At 41.4% G+C, this 20,224-nt stretch overlaps 1 protein-coding gene across 6 annotated transcripts in view; it reads right to left on the reverse strand.

Annotated features, from left to right (window-relative positions):
* Positions 1-20,224, reverse strand: part of SLC7A2 (solute carrier family 7 member 2) — a 76,383-nt gene that overhangs the window by 31,721 nt on the left and 24,438 nt on the right. Inside the window, exons 1-2 of one of the 6 annotated variants that reach the window (XM_030312217.2) lie at positions 9,743-10,031; positions 8,308-8,390 (exon numbers count right to left, since the gene is read on the reverse strand). The exons of 1 other annotated variant lie outside the window; for it this stretch is intronic. The gene's annotated coding sequence lies outside the window, so the exon portion shown is untranslated. Of the gene's footprint in view, positions 1-545; positions 1,372-8,307; positions 8,391-9,742; positions 10,032-20,224 lie in introns of those variants that run through there. 4 more of the 6 variants (XM_030312216.1, XM_030312215.1, XM_030312223.2 and 1 more) reach the window with 4 other exon arrangements.

A 20,224-nucleotide genomic window follows, 5' to 3' on the forward strand; every position in this document is an offset into this window, starting at 1 on the left:
AACCGGGGTGCCTGGGTGGCTCAGTCAGTTGAGCGTCCAACTCTTGGTTTCGGCTGAGGTCATGATCTCACAGTTCGTGAGTTCGAGCCCTATGTTGGGCTCCACACTGACAGTGCGAAGTGTGCTTGGGATTCTCTCTCTCTCTCTCTCTCTCTGCCCCTGCCCCACTTGCCCTCTCTGTCTCTCTCAAAATAAACAAGTAAACCTAAAAATTTTTTAAAAATAAACATTTAAAAAATTTTAAAAAATAAGAATAAAATGTGAACCCATTTAGCTTTATTTAGCAAAGGCAAAAATACAGGACTAAGGCATCCCCAGCTGCCTCATTTAGATAGATGCAGAGCAATTAAAAAACATTAAGTTTTCCAGTTTCAATTTTTAGGGTTGGAGAAGAAAGGAAGCAAAGAAGAAGAAGAAGAAGAAGAAGAAGAAGAAGAAGAAGAAGAAGAAGAAAGAGAGAGAAAGAAAGAAAGAAAGAAAGAAAGAAAGAAGGAAAGAAAGAAGGAAAGAAAGAAGGAAAGAAAAGAAACCAGAGCCCCCAGTACCTTGGTAACCGGAGTATCTGCCCAGGCAGCGCCCCACTTTCACGCTCAAGGATCTTGGTGGCAGCTTCGGCACAGACAGAACCCCGTTCCCGTTAGGTTTTAGCGATCTCTGGCTAATAAATCACTCTGAATGCCAGAGGGTGCCACCTGTTCCCTCTCCCCTGGCAGCTACCGAGGGAAGTGTCCTCTACTGGGCCCAGTCACCCTATACCTGCCACATCCAACATCAGGAGAGGCCCTTTCCAAAGCGAGGTCCCAACTCCGGAAGTGCTATGCTAATAAAACCGGCTAAGACTCATTAAGCATTTCCCACGTGCCCGGTATTGATCTAAGCCCTTTTAGTCTACTCCTTCAAGACTCTTCCCAGTATCCATATGAGATCAGAACTGCTATGAATTTCATGGCTTAGCTGAAGGCACTGAGACAGAGAAAGTCTAGGCAATATTACAGACACCGCTTTTTACAAGGCAGAAAAAAATCTGTTCTTTTTGGACGTACCTCCAACCAATGGGGACTCCTGATAACACTATTACTCCAATGCCCCTCGCAGTTTGAATGGTCTCTGTTCCTTGAAACCAGAAGCTACTAAAGAAAATTAAGGTGCTATCAGCAGGGCCTACTCTACTGGGTTCCACTTGCAATCTCAACCCTTCGAGACTGCTGCTACTTCTTGACATTTCTGGTGTATTTCCTGATAATTCCTCTTCTTACCAAGAGCAGGTATCTTCATGGAATTAACTTGAATTTGTTTAGATATTTTTTCTAATAAGGCACTCATTGAGTTTAACATGCATTAAGGCCTTTCCTTTATACCCACCTACAGACATATATATATATATACCCTCTACCTGACACAGCTTTTAATTTTTTTAAATTAAAAAAATTTTAATATATTTTTAAAATGTTATTTATTTTTGAGAGAGAGGGAGACAGAGTGAGAATAGGGTAGGGGCAGAGAGAAAGGGAGACACAGAATTTGAAGCAGGCTCCAGGCTCTGAGATGTCAGCACAGAGCCTGATGCGGGGCTCAAACTCATGGAACTGTGAGATCATGACCTGAGCTGAAGTCGGACACTTAATGGACTGAGCCATCCAGGTGCCCCAAGACACAGCTTTTTAGAAGGCAGAAAAAAACGTTTTCTTCTTGGACATACATCCATCCAGTCTGGGCTCCAGATAACATTATTTCTTTAATGCACCCTACATGTAGTCAAGATCCCAGGAATAGCAAACAAGGGTTCTACAGTAATTACTAAAGACATTTAAAACCTTTTTACACCAATGAATTACATTGACGAATCAATTGTTGACTTAATGAAAGGAGGGACAGCTAAGGAAGCACAGGAAGTATTTTACCACACTGGAGAAGGTTAAGAGTTTGCGGAGTCAGAGAGGGATGAACTGGTTTTGGCCATCTGCACGTGCCGTGGGAAGGAGTCCGGGAGGGGAGCAGCTGGGATTATGGTATTTTGGGTGGAGGGAATGGCAAGTAACAAAAAGTGGTTTTATATACCAAGAGCTTAGGGGCTTGAGGAGAAGCTAGAGGGAAGCACGATAAACAGAGGAGCCCCCGGGTCATGCAAAGAGCTTGGACTTCATCCTGAGAGCTGTAGGGAATCACTGATGGACTTTAAGCCAGATCTACAACTTGACAACTATCGTTCTGACTGTATCGTAACACAGGATAGAATGACTATATTATAATACGGGAAGGGAAGGGATGAGAAAGATCAAGACTGGGGTTATGAAGAAAGGAAATCAGGCTTCTGGAATAATCAAGGCACAAGGACTAAGACCTGCTCTCGGGTGAAGGCAGTGGGGTGAAAAGGAGTGGATGGACCACTGAGCTGCTCAGGAGGTGAAGGATACAGAAGCTGATGACTGTGGAATTCAGGCCCAGGGCTTCTAGATGGTTTGTGTGTCCTTCACATAAGGAATGAGAGAGAGACAAGGGTGCCTGGGTGGCTCAGTCACTCAGTGTCTCTTTTTTTTTTTTTTACTTTTTTTTTAATGTTTATTTATTTATTTATTTATTTTAATTTTTTTTTTTCAACGTTTATTTATTTTTGGGACAGAGAGAGACAGTGCATGAACGGGGGAGGGGCAGAGAGAGAGGGAGACACAGAATCGGAAACAGGCTCCAGGCTCCGAGCCATCAGCCCAGAGCCTGACGCGGGGCTCGAACTCACGGACCGCGAGATCGTGACCTGGCTGAAGTCGGACGCTTAACCGACTGCGCCACCCAGGCGCCCCTCAGCATCTAACTCTTGATTTCAGCTCAGGTCATGATCTCACACTTTGCGAGTTTGAGCCCCCACACTGGGCTGTGTGCTGGCAGTGTGGGGCCTGCTTGGGATTTTCTTTCTCCCTCTCTCTCTGCTCCTCCCCCATTCTCTCTCTCTCTCAAAATAAATAAATACACATTTTAAAAAAATAAAAAAAAGAATAAGAGAAGGCGGTTCTTTTTGACCACCCTGATTTTAAGGTATGTACAGGACTGTCATGTGGTCTCAACAAAGCTCAAGAGAGCACAGAAGGCAGGAGATATGAGAATTATCATCACAGAGATGATCATTAAATGGACAGTGTCACCCAGTAACAAGACTGTACACGAGAAGGGAAGTGAACAAAACACCAAAGATCCATACATCTAAGGAATGGGAAGGAGGGGTGGGGGAGCAGGAGGGGGAGGGGGAGAACAACAACAACAACAACAACAACAAAAACCACCACCACCACCACCCATGGAGGGGTGAGAAGAAGGGGCAAGAGCAGTAGAAGAAACCAGGAGTTCTGACCCAAAAGGGGAGTGAGGCTTTGAGGAAGGAAACAGCACTCAACTGGGTCGGACAGTGCTTGAAAAGAAGGCAAGAAGCATGATGTGGGTATGTAGTAACGAGCAGATCTTTGGTGACCCTGACAAAGGAAGTACCTGTGGCTTGGTGGGGGTGTAAGCCGGGTACATTGGGCTGAGAAATGATGAGAGGTGAGGCAATGAAACAAGTTCAGGTGGCTTTTTCAGCAAATGACATGAAAGGCCATGGAGTCGAGGGGGGACTTTGGATAAAGAAGGAATTTACTGCGTTTAGACACTGAGAGGAAAGTGTTGGGGGAGAGAGAGAGAGGTAAAACATAGAGAAGGGAGAATGGATAAAGAAGGTTCTTGAGATGTGGAAGACTGACATCCGGAGCTGGGATGAAGCGTCAGGTAGGAGAAGAAATGGCACATACACCCTAAGAGTCCAGGAGGACAGGGCAGGGCAGGGGCAGACAAGCTGTAGGCCAGATGGTAACTGCTGAGCTCTCTTTCTACTGAGAACTCCTAAAATCCTTCCTGTATGTAGCATATGCAGTTGGCCCTTGAACTGCGCAGGCCCACTTACACACACATTTTCAATAAATACCACACAGCACTACAAACGTATTTTCTCTCCCTTAGGATTTCTTAGTAACATTTTCCTTTCTCTATCTTACTTTAAAGTAAGAATGTTGTATATAATAGTTACAATACACAAAACATGTGTTCACTGTTTATATTACCTATAAGGCTTCTGGTCAACAGTAGCCTATTAGTAGTTAAAGTTTGGGGAGAGTCAAAAGTTATACTTGGACTTTTGACTATGAGAAAGGTTGGTGCCCCTGTCCACCATGTTGTTCAAGGGGCAATTGTAATTTATAAATAATAAAAGGGGGGGCGCCTGGGTGGCGCAGTCGGTTAAGCGTCCGACTTCACCCAGGTCACGATCTCGCGGTCCGTGAGTTCGAGCCCCGCGTCAGGCTCTGGGCTGATGGCTCAGAGCCTGGAGCCTGCTTCCGATTCTGTGTCTCCCTCTCCCTCTGCCCCTCCCCCGTTCATGCTCTGTCTCTCTCTGTCCTAAAAATAAATAAACGTTGAAAAAAAAAATTAAAAAAAAAAATAATAAAAGGGAATGAACAAATTATGTCAAAATGACTTCAGTAAAACTTTGTGCATGGACGTTTCTTTGTTTTGTTTTAATCATTGAAAACTTGTACTCTCATTCTAAACTTAAAAAAAAAATAAATGCATAGTAAATTCAAGTATGTGCTTCTAGACTATAGTCAAAACTTCCATGTCGAGTTCTTTGCATTCTCAGAAAACAAACAGTAATATTTGGCACAGTCATTTCATGGAACAAGGTATTCTAAAATAAATGGGCTTTCTAGATAACTGAAGTTTATTTTTAATTTTTTAAAATTTACATCCAAATTAGTTAGCATATAGTGCAACAATGATTTCAGGAGTAGATTCCTTAGTGTCCCTTACCCATTTAGCCCATCCCCCCTCCGACAACCCCTCCAGCCAACCTCAGTTTGTTCTCCATATTTATGAGTCTCTTCTGTTTTGTCCCCCTCCCTGTTTTTATATTATTTTTGTTTCCCGTCCCTTATGTTCATCTGTTTTGTCCCTTAAAGTCCTCATATGAGTGAAGTCATATGATTTTTGTCTTTCTCTGACTAATTTCACTTAGCATAATAACCTCCAGTTCCATCCACGTAGTTGCAAATGGCAAGATTTCATTCTTTTTGATTGCCGAGTAATACTCACACACACACACACACACACACACACACACACATATATATATATATGATATACTTCTTTATCCATTCATCCATCGATGGACATTTGGGCTCTTTCCATACTTTGGCTATTGTTGATAGTGCTGCTATAAACATGGGGGTGCATGTGTCCCTTCGAAACAGCACACCTGTGTCCCTTGGATAAATGCCTAGTAGTGCAATTGCGGGATCGTAGGATAGTTCTATTTTTAATTTTTTTTTTTAATTTTTTTTTTTCAACGTTTATTTATTTTTGGGACAGAGAGAGACAGAGCATGAACGGGGGAGGGGCAGAGAGAGAGGGAGACACAGAATCGGAAACAGGCTCCAGGCTCTGAGCCATCAGCCCAGAGCCTGACGCGGGGCTCGAACCCACGGACCGCGAGATCGTGACCTGGCTGAAGTCGGACGCTTAACCGACTACGCCACCCAGGCGCCCCTTCTATTTTTAATTTTTTGAGGAACCTCCATACTGTTTTCCAGAGTGGCTGCACCAGTTTGCATTGCCACCATCAGTGCAAAAGAGATCCTCTTTCTCCGCATCCTTGCCATTCTCTTTCTAAACAGAGCCAAAGTATCCCTCTCAAGTCACCACCCTACACCCTACACCCTCCCCAAAAAGCTAACTAATTTAATTCATTGTGAGAATTCAGTCACTTTTGTTTCAGTGCTAAGCAAAATTCCTTCTATCAAACTGTGGCAGAAAAGGAATTCAAGCGGAATTCAGATTCATTTTGAGTTCAAGTTCACAAAATTTAGATGGATACTATGCCCAGTGTACTCATGGTTTATGGTTTCACTGGAAAGTCCTTTCTTAAAAATTTGTCATTTTGTTTGAATAACTATATTTTCAATATTGCAAAGCATGTTCTGATTTGGTACTTCTTAAAATACAGAAACAATGTGTCTCCAGAGATTTTTATCATTAGCATCTTGGCAGATTGTGGAAATACCACTATTGGCTGAGACGGGTTTGGAAGTTCATGCTGGCTTCAAATAAATCTGAATAAAACATCTCTCTTCTGTGCTCAGGGAAAGTAATTACAGCAGTGCCAGTTCTTCATTATCATAATTCAGAGCCTAAGATTTAAGCTCAGAAGATGAAAACAAAGAAGTTTAAAACTAAAATAACTTGAAATAATGTTCCTAACACTGAGGTCTGCATTCTTGTCACATTCATATTCCAATTATTAATATGCCATGACTGCAAATAATTTCTCCAACTTAAATTTTCACCAAACTTTTTCTTAATTTTTGGAATATTATTGCATAGACTGAATTCGACCTATTGACTGCTAAATGAACTTTCAATTTCTCTAAAAGATTAACTCTGGGAATTTCAAAAAGAGGGGTACCCGGGTGACTCAGTCAGTTGAACATCCAGCTCTTGATTCTGGCCCAGGCAATGATCCCAGGGTCGTGAGATGAAGCCCTGAGTTTGCCTCTATGCTGAGCAGGGAGAGATTCTCTCTCACTCTTCCCCTTTGCCCCTTTCCCACTCATGCTCTCTCTCTAAAATAAAAATAAACAAACAAATAAATAAAAGGAAAAAAAGACAAAAGGAAACAGTCTAAACGCAACTTATATATTTTTATTACATACATATATATTTTTATATTATAAAAATATGTATCTTCTTTATCCATTCATCAATCAATGGACACTTACAAAGGAATATTACTCAGCCATCAAAAAGAATGAACTCTTTCCATTTGCAATGATATGGATAGAGCTAGAGAGTATTATGCTAAGCGTAATAAGTCAGAGAACTATCATGTGATTTCACTCATAAGTGTAATTTAAGAAATGAAACCAACCCTTTACTCAAAGGGGAAAAAAAGAGAGAAAGGCAAATCAAAAAACGGACTCTTACCTATAGGGAACACACTGATGGTTACCAGAGGGAAGGTGGGTGGGGGATGGGGGAAATAGGTGATGGGGATTAAGGAGTGCACTGTCATGATGAACACCGGGTGATGGCTGGAAGTGTTGAATCACAATATTGTACACCTAAAACTAACATTATACTGTATGCTAACTAACTGGAATCTAAATAAAAACTTAAAAATAAATAAATAAATAAATGCGATTTCTAAAGAAAAGTCCAAGTAGCAAGGAGATACAGGCAGAGGAAGACAAAAACAACTGGCTGTTACCATATAGTATGCTTATGGGTAAGGGAAGTCCAGAGTGACTGTGGGACATGGGGGTGTCTGGGGGGGGGGGCAGCCTGTTCAGACTGAGGTTGGTGCTGGGGTCTTTAGAGAAAGTACTCCTGGGGGGGGGGGGGAGGAGCCATGACTAATCTGAATACCTTATGCATTCTTCCACTCCAGAAGTCATTGAAAGAAAAAAAAAAAAGAAAGAAAAAGAAAAAAGCCTAATACTGTTTACCTGGTCCTCAGAACAAAGCAGCATCCATAATCTTTAAAAACTAATTTTGAAATTCTGGCAATTAATATAATCAACCACTTCTAAAAATCACTTACTTCAAAGTTCAACCTTTCCTCATTCTTACTTTATTTGAAAATTTCCTTTTCTGGAAAAAGATCCTGAATTTCATATAAATACTTAATAACAACTGAAGTTATTTCCCTAATAAATAGTACCAAATCCTTAAAATAATTATATATCTGTAAATTCTTAATCAGAAGTTCCTGGAAACATCTATTTTGATCTTAAATTCTAATAGCAGTGGCCTAAGTAGCACTACAATTTAAAAGTCAGATTATCACATCATCTTCTAAAAATTCTATGGGGTAATGGCTGATCAGTAACAGTTCCCTAAACAAATCAATTATTTAAATAATGTGTGAAGAGTGGGCTCTACAAGGAATAGGATTTATAAAAACAAAAAGAATAGAGCATTATAAGACCTGCCAGTTAAGCAGAAATTTAAAATATATGAACACATATATGTACTACTCACACAGTTTCTCAAACTTCTTTTTAAAAACACTCATTTGGGGGCACCTGGGTGGTTCAGTCAGTTAAGCGTCTGGCTTCGGCTCAGGCTATAATCTCCGGGTTTGTGAGTTCAAGCCCTGGGTCAGGCTCTCTGCTGACAGCATGGAGCCTGCCTGGGATCCTGTCTCCCTCGCTCTCTGCCCCTCCCCCACTCACATTCTCTCTCAAAAATAAAAGTAAACATTAAAAACATTTTTTAAGTAAAAACACTCACTTTGTATCACCCCAAAATAAAACTATTATCTTGGCCTTCTTGCCTCTATATTGCTTCCGTATTACAATGTAGCAATGGTACACCTGGAGTAGGGAAACAAGAATGTAACAGGAAGATGAATAAACTCCCTTCATCCTCATACTACTGTTGCTCCTTTGCAAAGAGCTGTTTCGGCAGTTCTTAGCACCAACATGCAGAGAGAGAAATATCAAACGCGGGGCTGTGAATTCCAGCTAAGTCCAGGAGACCAGCACTGTTATTTCCCAGTGCTGACGTGAAATGGTCCCTGCAAGAGGAACCAACTATGAAACCATGCTGTGCAGAGATTTGAAAAGAATTATTTTGGTCAAAGAGAGTTTAATGTCTGTCATTTTAAAACATGCCTGGAAATGCTTCTAAATATCAGCATACTCAAAAATAACAGAGGATGATGAAATGCATAGAATGAGCTGAACGTCAATGCTTTGGATCTATTGTTGACTTACTTGGATCTAATCTGCCTCCTGCCATTTCTCCAGCAACCCCAACACCGCAGCCTGGACTTCCACAACCACCCCATCTGCCATGGGGCTCAGCCTGCGCTCTTCCTAAGCTTTTTCGCTACTCTCCACATGAATGCTGTAGTTCAGGAGCTTCCTTTTGACTCAAAGAAGTAAAAAAACACACACCACACACTTAAAGAAATTAAAGCCAAAAAGCCAGGCTGATTTATGTAACAAAGGGCTGGGGGTGGGGGTGCATTTGGGGAAGTGCTGGTGTGGAGTAAGAGCTCTGTCTCCTTCAGTAGATACAAGCCAAAGTCCAAGTTCCTTCTAGGTATACTTTTGGCAGTGTTTCTTTGAATGTGGCTTCCCCCCAAGGGACTGGGTGCCATGGCACCTGGGTAGTACTAACTTTTACTTACACTGTGCATCCTCCTGGTTCTTCCTTCCCCAATGAACGTAAAGCTGTTTGCTTGGTGTAAAAAAGGATGTACACATTTACATACCATCACTTATAAACAGGAATTATTTGGCTTAACACAAATGACTGGCAACTGATCCCTGGGAACGAATCTGATAGAACAAGCCACATTAAGGACAGCTGAGAGAACACGAGGAAAAGGAAAGAGGTATTTGTACCAAGGACGGGAGGGGAAGGACACCCACCACAATCACAGCAGAGTGTCGCAAAAGACCAGCACACTGAAATAATTCCGCAAAGATTTTTTGAATGGAGATATAATTGATAGACCACATTGTATTACAAAGGCTTTTTAAAGAATTCAGTTGTTTCATAATCCCCCATGGACATTTAATCTTAAAACCTTTCTAATGCTCTTACATTTTAATTATAAAGTATGGGTAAATGTATTTTAGAAATCTCAAGGGCACATTTGAAAACCTACCGGATACTTCTCATGGGGGACCCTGGAGAACATCATTCCCCACCTTACCTTCACTGCAGAACACCTTTCAGAGCTGATGGATGGCCAAGGCACAGAAAGGACTCATTCTCCAGGCATTCCCCTGTTCTTTCCCATGTGGCTCCGTGTGGCTCTGACTTCTAGAAGCTTTCCGGTAGCTCCTGCCAATCAGTCTAATTCTGCCCCAAGACAATTACAGAAAAGTCTTCTCACCCAAATAATTCCAAATGGCTGCCCATCCCAAGATTTCTCTCCTCTAGGGCAAATACGTGACTTCAAAGTACAACTACAGGGGGCCTGGGTGGCTCAGTTGGTTAGGCGTCTGACTTCAGCCTAGGTCATGATCTCACAGTTCCTGAGTTCGAGCCCTGTGCCGAGCTCTGTGCCGACAGGCCTGGAGGCTGCTTCGGATTCTGTGACTCCCTCTCTCTCTGCCCCTCCCCCACTTGCATTGTCTCTCCGTCTCTACCCCCCCCCCCCCTCTCTCTCTCAAAAATAAATAAAACATTTTTTAAAAGTTTTTTTAAAAAACAAGCAAAGTACAACTACTACACTTTGAAAAGCACTAACTTAAAAACTGACACTCTGAACAAGACAAAGCACTCCAGATGTGGTCAGACAAGTACAGTCTCGTGTGCCTATTATCTTCTTCCATCCTGTGTACTTCTATTAATCTTTTTTGGTTTTGTTTGTTTTTAGTAGCCACCCCAAGCCACCTCAACACTGTGTACAAAGCTCTGCTGGATCTGGCTCTGTGCTATCTCCTTAGCTCATCTTCTGCCTTCCCCTCATACCCTTGAGCTATACACTGGGTTTCCTTGTAACTTTCTCGGAACTCCAAGCCTCTCTGCCTGCCTCCAGGCTTTCAGCACAGTTGTTTCTTCTTCCTGGAAAGAGACTCCTCCTCTTTGCCTGGACAGATCCCAACCATCCTGGATGTCCTCCCCCAAGCTAACCGAGCTCGTGTTGTTCTCATGGCACTGTATTTTAAAGGCAATTCTTCCTATCAGAATTACAGTCAACCACTTGGACGAATAGTTTTTAATCCTTGTTATGGGTGGAACGGTGTTCCCCCAAAAGATATGTTGAAGTCCTAAACCTTGGTTCCTTATTTGGAAACAGGTCTTTGCAGGTATGATCAAGTGAAGATGAGGTCACTAGGGTGAGCCCTAATCCACTATGATTGGTGCGCTTACAAGAGGAAAATGTCATGTGATGACGCACAGAGGGAGAATGCCACATGATGACAGAGGCAGAAGTTACAGTGACACAGTTGCAAGCCAAGGAGCCCCAAAGCCTCACGGCCACCACCAGAAGCCAGAGCGGCAAGGAGGGACTCTCCCCTACAGGTTTCAAGAGGATCGTGGCCCTACCGCCACCTTGATTTGGGACCTCTAGTTTCCAGAACTGTGAGACAATCAATTTCTGGTCTTTTTAAGTTGCCCAGTTTGTGGTACTTTTTTATGGCACCCCTGGGAAATTAACGTACTCCTTTAGACTAGAAGCTTCTTGAAAGCAACGTCTCTATTTTATTCACTTGTATTCCCCATGTACTTAGCGATATGGATAGGGGCACAGTAAACATTTGTTCACTGAATAAATGAATCAGACTTGATTTGCAGTCAACTACAACCCTAGGTTTCGTTTCTCAAAGATATCAACAGATTGGTTGTTTAGATTAGATTTTGTTTCAGTGACTATTTTAAAAGTCAAATTCAGAATTCTAAGTTTCATATTATTCAGGATTATGTTGTATTATAAATCCACCAATCAATATACTAAGTACTGTACCTATCTTTATGTCGCTGCAAATTTAATAAGCATGTGTTCCATTTTAATCTAATGATAAAATATTAGAACTGTTAAACCTGATGGGGTCAAGGGCAGAGTACCATGGCCCGCCACAAAGAACATCCCTCCGAGCTGGTATCGACCCATTAGTCAACACTCTGGGTATATCATGCAACCAACCAGGAAACCACATTTCTCTCCAGCTCATCCCAAGGTTATCACAACACATAACGTGGAATGCTTTCTGAAATCCCAATACTTTATGTTTAAACTCCTAAATCTACCAGCCTAAAGCCATGTAAAAGTAGAACACAGAGTTTGTTAGGCATAACTTGTCCTTGGTGAACTCATACCTTTTAGAAATCAGTCACTTCTTTTCCCACTACATGCCAAAAACTGCTAAGATTTTGCTGGTGAACTGTGTCCACCTCCCTCGTCTGTGGTTTCCAAGATCGACACTGGCCTCCATTTTGAAAAAATGGTACTGGATCTTTCCTTTCTTCTGCCCCCTTTCTTGTACTTCAGGGCACCTCCAAGATTATAGATGGTCACTCCACACTCGTATCTACAAATTATTTTAATATCACGAGGCATAATTCATCCAGGCCTAGCTGGGAACTAGCTGTTGCGAACTAGCTTAAAGCAGCTAGGATCCCCCTCAACAATTTGGGCTTTGGTTCCCTTTCAGTTATTTGTTCTGTCCTTCTGTTTAGATGACCACCCTTCTAGTAAAGACAAAAGCCACACAGGAATAGCTGATCATTTAGGGAATGTTCTAAGGTACAATCAAATGACCTCCTTGTCACCAAAAGACTAACATTTTATGAATATGACCAAAAAGTATAGTTTGTGCAAATTCTTTGAACCTTCTAAACTTTCATACTCACTCTCCCTATTTGGTTTATCTTATGTCAACAAAGATCAAGTTTGTTTAAGAATCTTTCACAGGAAGGTTTCAACAAATCCTGCTTGCGGGAATGTCCTTGTTTGCAAGCAACAAAACAAAGTTTCATCATCTGTGGCTCTAGCATCATCGAGTTGTTTAATGTACTCTGAGCACGAGCCCACACGCACCCAGTCATCACCAGAGAGGCACAAAGAATTCTACTGTGATCCTTTGAATCACAGCTCATTGTCAAATTAAAACCCAGGCAAACAAATCCTTCTGGTTTATCACTTGTGCCTCCCTCAGAACTTGTCAGTCCTAACAGTTCACACATCCGAACCCCTAGCTGTGGTCCTTTTTCCAGGACATTTTTCTGTGAGTGTAAAGATAATTTATTGAGGAATATGAAAAAAATGCAATACTAACAATTACAACTATGATTTTTGGCCACTTTCTTTTTTTTTTTTTAACGTTTATTTATTTTTGAGACAGAGAGAGACAGAGCATGAACGGGGGAGGGTCAGAGAGAGGGAGACACAGAATCTGAAACAGGCTCCAGGCTCTGAGCTGTCAGCACAGAGCCTGACGCGGGGCTCAAACTCACGAACTGTGAGATCGTGACCTGAGCCGAAGTCGGATGCTTAACCGACTGAGCCACCCAGGCGCCCCTGGCCACTTTCTTGTTTCATATTATAAAGCTCGTTTTTTTCCCCTTACGACTTCTAAACAATTCCCTTTTTATTCAAATAGAGAAATGCTCATAACCAAAATATCCTTTCTAATGGGGCATACGAAGAGCCTTGCACATCTAAGATACTCAGTGAAGGATACTATTGAACTTAAAGAGTCAAGGCAAACTTCTCTGTTGGGCTGAAAGGCTAACTCCAACACAAATACAGCAAAAATCTAAGGGAAAAATGTGGCAAATGGCTCCATGTTAGATTCCACCTTCACCTAGACACAAGGATAGAGAGTCTACCTCTGACTCATTCTTGATTCTTGCCCCAATCAATAATTGTTGGTAATTTCTCCACTTCCAAAAGTTAAAGGGCTATCATTACACAGAAAGTAAGTAAAGAGAAACTAGTCATCTATGCCAAGAACTTGTTCCTAAGAGCATATTGTGCCTCTGAATTTTTCCCTAATCCAAACAACATAGAAAAAAAAAATCAGTTAGATGTGAAAGTCACAACTATGTACATAAACGCATACACATTTCAGCCAATTATTTTACTTACTGCAGGCGTTGAGCAGGAAGGGGGAAAAGGTGGGCAAAGCACTTTTGTTTGTCCCTTTACAACGGCAATAACAAGAAAACGATAATTATTGCCATCCTTCCAGGCTTCCAACAAAAATTTAAGATGGCTCTCATGCAAAATTAAACACCTCTAGAAAATTCTAATGAGTATCAGCTGTAATTATAACATTACCACACTCATTTGAACCTATAGTTAAGTGATAAAAGCAGATTCCTAAAAGCAACCCAGTGTTGGAAAGCCTGAGAGGGTTTTAAAGGCAGACAGATGGATGTTTACCTGTCAGTCCTCATTTTCTTATTCTCATTAGATAGTTCTGAGGGTCAAATGAGATAAATACATGTGAAGTGTCCACTACAGAGCAGATACTCGATAGAAGGTAGTAGGTGTTGTTAACGTATTTATTATAATATAAACCGAAGACATGTGTTTGACATTCGCATCTTGGAGCACCAAATATAATCCATTTATAAAAGCCACTTATTTTTATTTCAAAAGATTTATAGAGGGGGAGAAATTAAGATTCAGAATGAAATAGCCTGCTAGTCTAGAACTCTAACTTTTCAAGATGAAAACTGAGGCCAGGGATAGACAGCCAAGGAGGCTGGCTCCCCACTCCCGCCATGCTGGGCTGATGACGGCATACAGCTTACTTCTGTATTCTGTCTCTCACCACCCTCAACCAAACGTGGCACCTTGCAATGCTCGGACAGGAAAGGATTTACTTCCTAAGTAAGTGGCTGATGCTGTACCTCTGCTCAGTGGTTCTCCAGTTGCTCCCTGAAGGCATTTTAGGGGAACCCCAGTAAGACCAAAGGGGTAGGCTCCCTTTCCCTCCTTGTCCCCATCCCACCCTTGCCCCTCAAGAGAGTTCATATAAACAAGTCTACTCTTCCTTAACCAAATTGTAGAGGTAGAGATATTTTAAGGAGAGGGAAAAAAATCCTTGATTGGTGTTCGAGAAGCACAAGTTCTCTCTCTTAACATAAAATTTCCTTGCACTCACACATGAACATTCTGAGATCAGAGTCACTTGAAGGCTCTACAACACAATCTTCTAAGGATCAGGAGACCTGAAAATCAGAGTTATATCTTGTAGGTAGAAGGATAACTTGTACATATTGTAACTGCTTATTGAAAATTATAAAATCTGCCTATACTATTAATTCTTAGCAAGTACGTGAGGATTTCTGTTTCCAAAAGTAGACGAGGCTGCATACTCTGAAGCACTATTCTACAAAAAAACCACTCACTCCTGGATAAATGATAACATAATCCTGGATAAATGACAACACAGTATGGTAGGGCTCAGCAAAAAATGGAAATTTCCCAAGGTAAAGAGACGGACTGAGAGACAGAGAGGATAAACATCCACGAGGAAGATGAAAGCAGAAAAGTGGGTGGTTAAGTTTATATGAAGGGAATGAATGCCTATGTAAGTACAAAGCCTCAGTCCCTCCTCAAGATGAGGCAGCTGAAATCAGGGCTATTATTCTAAGACAGGACAAAGAGGGTTAGATTAGCCCAGTAGCAGTTTTATGCACCTTCTAAAACCGTCTCCTAGCTTATTTGTATATGGAAGTACAGGGGTGCCTGGGTGGCTCAGTCGGTTGAGCATCCGACTTCGGCTCAGGTCACGATCTCGCGGTTCGTGAGTTCGAGCCCCGCATCGGGCTCTGGGCTGATGGCTCAGAGCCTGGAGCCTGCTTCCGATTTTGTGTCTCCCTCTCTCTCTGACCCTTCCCCGTTCATGCTCTGTCTCTCTCTGTCCCAAAAATAAATAAACGTTAAAAAAAAAAAATTAAAAAAAAAAAAAGAAGTACAAATCCTCTCCCCATAGGAAAGCCCATCCCACTGAGGCCTTCAGGAACCCCAGTAAATAAATTTAATGAAGGAGTTCACAATAAAAATAACCATTTATCTAAGAAATGCAAAACATGAGAAAAAATATAGAACACACATAAAACACAAAATAAGATGCCAGAAACATGTCTAAAAGTTCACTCATTAGAGTAAATATGATGGACTCATTTTCCAGTTAAAAGTCACAGTATCAGATAGGGTTTTTTTAATTCCAGTTATTACTGTTATTACAAAGAAATATCAAGTCAAGGGCCGCCTGGGTGGCTCAGTCGGTTGAGTGTCCGACTTCGGCCCAGGTCATGACCTTGTGGTTCACGATTTCTGTGCTGACAGCTCAAGAGCCTGAAGCCTGCTTCAGATTCCCTCTCTCTCTGTCCCTTCCCCCCGCTCATTCTCTGTCTCTATCTCTCTCTCAAAAATTTAATAAAAACATTGGAAAAAGTTAAAAAAAAAGAGAGAAAAGAAATATCAAGTCAAAAGAACCTGGAAATGCTGGAAATAGAGAAAAAAACAACCAGACAAATCCCAATACTAAATGAACAGACGCAGAAAAACCAAGTAAATAAATACTAATAAAAAACAAAGCTGAGGTAGTTATATTAACATAAAATACAATAGACATTAAGACTAAAAACCTTATTAAGTTCATAATGTGAATAGATGCAACTTATTAGGGGGAAATTATTCTAGATTTGTATGCACTAATAAGATAACCTCAAAATACATGAAGCAAAATTTGAGAGAACTATGGAAAAAAACTGACAAATGCATGCCCATAGTAGGAGATTTCAACCACTTCCATCAATTGTTGATGTTAAACAAAGAAAAAATTATCAATGCTACAGGCAATTTGAATGTCACAGTTGATTTGACTTAGTTCACTTGCAATCAATAATTATAATCTGCCGTATGTCAGTCCCCATTCTAGGTAATAGAAACAGAGCAGTGAACAAAACACAGTCCTTACCCCCCAAAGAAATCACATTCTAGAGGATGAGACAATAAACACTATGGAAATAAATGTAGAGCATTAACACGCACAGAAACCTGCCTCTAGCAATTATAGAATCCATACGCTTTGCAAGCCCATGAGAAACACACATAAAAATGGATATAACTTTAGACCATTTAAAATAAATCTCAATGAACTTCAAAGGAAACCAAATCATATGAATCCAACCACAATGTAGATCGGTCAATTAGATCGATCACAAATCCATTTTATCAATCACAAATCCATTTTATGATCCAAAGTTTTGGACGTTTTGGAAGTTTATGAGCATGCTGAAGAAATTCAGAATAACTTGATAGCTTTCAGAGAACTGCAGGTTTAGAAAAATCTTCCAAGTTTTAAATGTCTCACTTTTATGAAAAGAACTACATATAAGCAACTCTAGTATAGCTGGGCTGAATTGTCTAATAGATTTATCCCAGAGCCTAACAGTTCTGTCTCGTCTTTTTTTTAAAACTGTTCACTATCTAAAAAGGTATCCTATACTGAAAATTTAAACCTCTTTTGCATATCTTCATTTCAACTTAGTTACCCCAATCTTATTCACCAGGATTTAGGTTCAGCTCTCAGTGACAGAAAACCCCAGATAACAGTGGCCTGAACGTTCACAGAGGCTCATTTCACTGTCGTGGAAAGTCTAGAGGCCATGTGCTGGAGCTCCACTGGACCAAGGGCACAGGCTTCTTCTATCTTGTTCTCCTGCCCATTCTCAATATACAGCATTCACTTCATGGTCTAAAGGAGATCTTCAAACTTCAGCCCCAGATCTGCCTCCCAATCAGTGAGAAGTAGGAAGCAGGAAGGTGTCTCAGTTTGGGCTGCTAAAACAAAACCACCATAGACAGGGTGGCTTAAACAACAAATGAGACTGGGAAGTCCAAGATCAAGGCATCAGCAGATTCAGTGTCTGGTGAGAGCCCACTTCCTGGTTCATAAATGGCCATCTTCTGGCTGTGTCTTCATGTGGCACAAGAGCTCTCCGGGGTCTCTTTTATAAGGACACTAATTCCATTCAGGAAGGACCCAACCTCATGACCTAATCATACCCAAAGGCCCCACTTCCTAACATCCTCACCCTGAGGTTAGGTTCTCAACATACGAACTGCAGGGGGACACTTTCAATCCATAACAGAAGGGGTGAATATACTAAAAAAGACACTTCCCAAAAGTCACAAGACACTTTTCCTTACTTGGCATTAGCAGAATTAGTCCAATGCTTCAAGGGAGGCTGAGAACCTTGTCTTTATTTCAGGTGTTTAAGTATATACCCAGGTAAAAACTGGGAAGATGGGGAGGAAAAACAGCACTCTCTATTAGATCATCTGAGAAAATGTGATTAAATATAGTTAAGAACACAACAGAGGAACATAGGGGAAGGGGTGGAAAAATAACATAAAAACTGAGAGGGAGGCAAACCATAAGAGACTCTTAAATACAGAGAACAAACTGAAGGCTTCTGGAAGGGAGGTGGGTGGGAGGATGGGCTAAATGGGTGACAGGCATTAGGGAGGGCACTCATTGGGATGAGCACTGGGTGTTGTATGTAAGTGATGAATCACTGGGTTCTACTCCTGAAACCAATACTACTCTGCATGTTAACTAACTTGAATCAAAAAAGAAAAAAAGAAAGAAAGAATCCTGGCCACTCTCCCGTCAGCTGTTTACCAGGGTGGTGCAGGTGAGTGTGTGGCACGCTCAGGTCTCCGGACACACACTCAGCTTCGCTGGGGCCAGGAGGGTTTTCAGTCTCTAGGGTCTCAAGTACAGGCTGGATCATTCCTGTCCTCTTGCCTATAAGAGGTGGTGTTGCTGCAGCCATCTGTATTTATTCTGATATTCTGTAGCTTTGGTTAAAGAAACTTAAAAGAAATTCCAAATACAATTTCCTGGGCATGACCTACTGCGTCACATCTCCCTAAGGAAGCTGCTTGACAGAAAACTTTCAAGTGGGAAATGAAAGCATTAAGAAACTTGCCTCCACATTTGGGTTTGATTTCTTCCTTTTATAACCAGCGGCTGCATGCTAACAATGTATCATTCTAGGCACCCACGCAAGGAAAGAGTTGGGTTTTCTTCAAGGCTTTGCTTTGGATTTTCCTCCTGAGCCAAGTGTATCCCAGCACCCCATGCTAATGAGGGACCTGTTGCCAGTAAGCTGAAAAGAGGTCACACAGCCCAGAGCCACTTCTTCCAGTGAAGAGCCCCTCTCTGGGGTTCCTGGCATCACCTCTGGGCTGGGTCCTGCCATGGCTGTCTGTACAACAAGGTCTGGCCCAGGAGCAGGAGACCCTCAATGGATGGCAATCCTGTACGCATAAGACAGCACAACTGTCCCACTGTAATTCCTTAGCCAAGAAGTTCACACGCACTAACAAGACAGAAACAGTGTGCCTAGAATTAACTAGCAAGGACCTATCAGAACCCTGCCAAGTGAACCTGATGTAAATTCTTCCAGTCCTACACTGTCCTCTTCCCACCAATCACAAAGAACAAACACAGGCCATCTTTTCTTTCTGTGCGTGGGAAAAACACAGCTACAACAAGTATGCCAAACATTGCCTAAATTCTGTGAGGCTTTCCCTCCATTTTTCTGAAATATAAACATGTCTTTTGACCTCCGTCTATCAAAATACACAACATCATATTTTAAATATACTTTTCCTAGAAGACAAGTACCCTAAAAAGGCTCAAGGACTATAAAAAAAACTAACAGGAAAAAAAGATGTAGTTACCTCACATAGACACATATATATTATTAGCCTAAATAATAATATCAACAAATCAGTGACAGTAAATATCATTATGGTCCTATGTTTTCTTTCAAAATCAAATCGTATCTAATCCTCACATAGATTCACAAAGGTCACTTTAGCTTGAGGTTAAAATTTTAAGTGACTTGAGGGGTACGTGGGTGGCTCAGTCAGTTAAGCATCCAACTTCAGCTCAGGTCATGATCTCAAGGTTGGTGGGTTCGAGCCCCACGTCGGGCTCTGTGCTGACAGCTCAGAGCCTGGAGCCTGCTTCCGATTCTGTGTTTTCCTCTCTCTCTCTGCCCCTCACCTACCCGCGCTCTGTCTTTGTCTCTCTCTCTCTCTGTCAAAAATAAAATTAAAAAAAAAAAATTTAAGTGACTTTAAAGCAGGTAACAATTTATTTGCTTTTAAGATACTTAACATTTTATATCGCAGGTCTCTGGTCACAAATCAATTCTGGGATATAAAATAAACATGCTATTCTATTTAAAAAGATATCCTCTTTCTTTAAAGACTTGGGAATTTGTAAATATGAAAATACGAACACTACTGTTCATGGGGCCTTCCTTCCCAATTGGGCTCAGTGACCTCAATTTAAAGTGTCAGTGAACACTGTTGTTATTGCTATAGTCTTAGTTCATCCCATGGTCCTTGCTTCACAATTCAGACACCACCGCCCATCAAAATACAAGCTCCTTATCTCATCATTCAACGTCAAAATTGTGAACCCAATCTATATTTCTAGCCTTATCCTACTTATGATTAAACAGCTAATACAAGTAAAGGCTTAAAACAGTACCTGGCACATAGTGCAGACTTAGTAAGTGTGAGGTATTACTATTATTCCTTTTCTTTCCCTCTTCCTCTCCCCTCTCCCCAATTCCCTCCTTTTCCACCTTACCTCAGTCAAGGCGAATTATGTGCTATTTTACCGATAGGTCCTATACTTTT

Source organism: Lynx canadensis, chromosome B1 (assembly GCF_007474595.2).
Source record: "Lynx canadensis isolate LIC74 chromosome B1, mLynCan4.pri.v2, whole genome shotgun sequence".
In the NCBI taxonomy this organism is placed as follows: Eukaryota; Metazoa; Chordata; class Mammalia; order Carnivora; family Felidae; genus Lynx; species Lynx canadensis.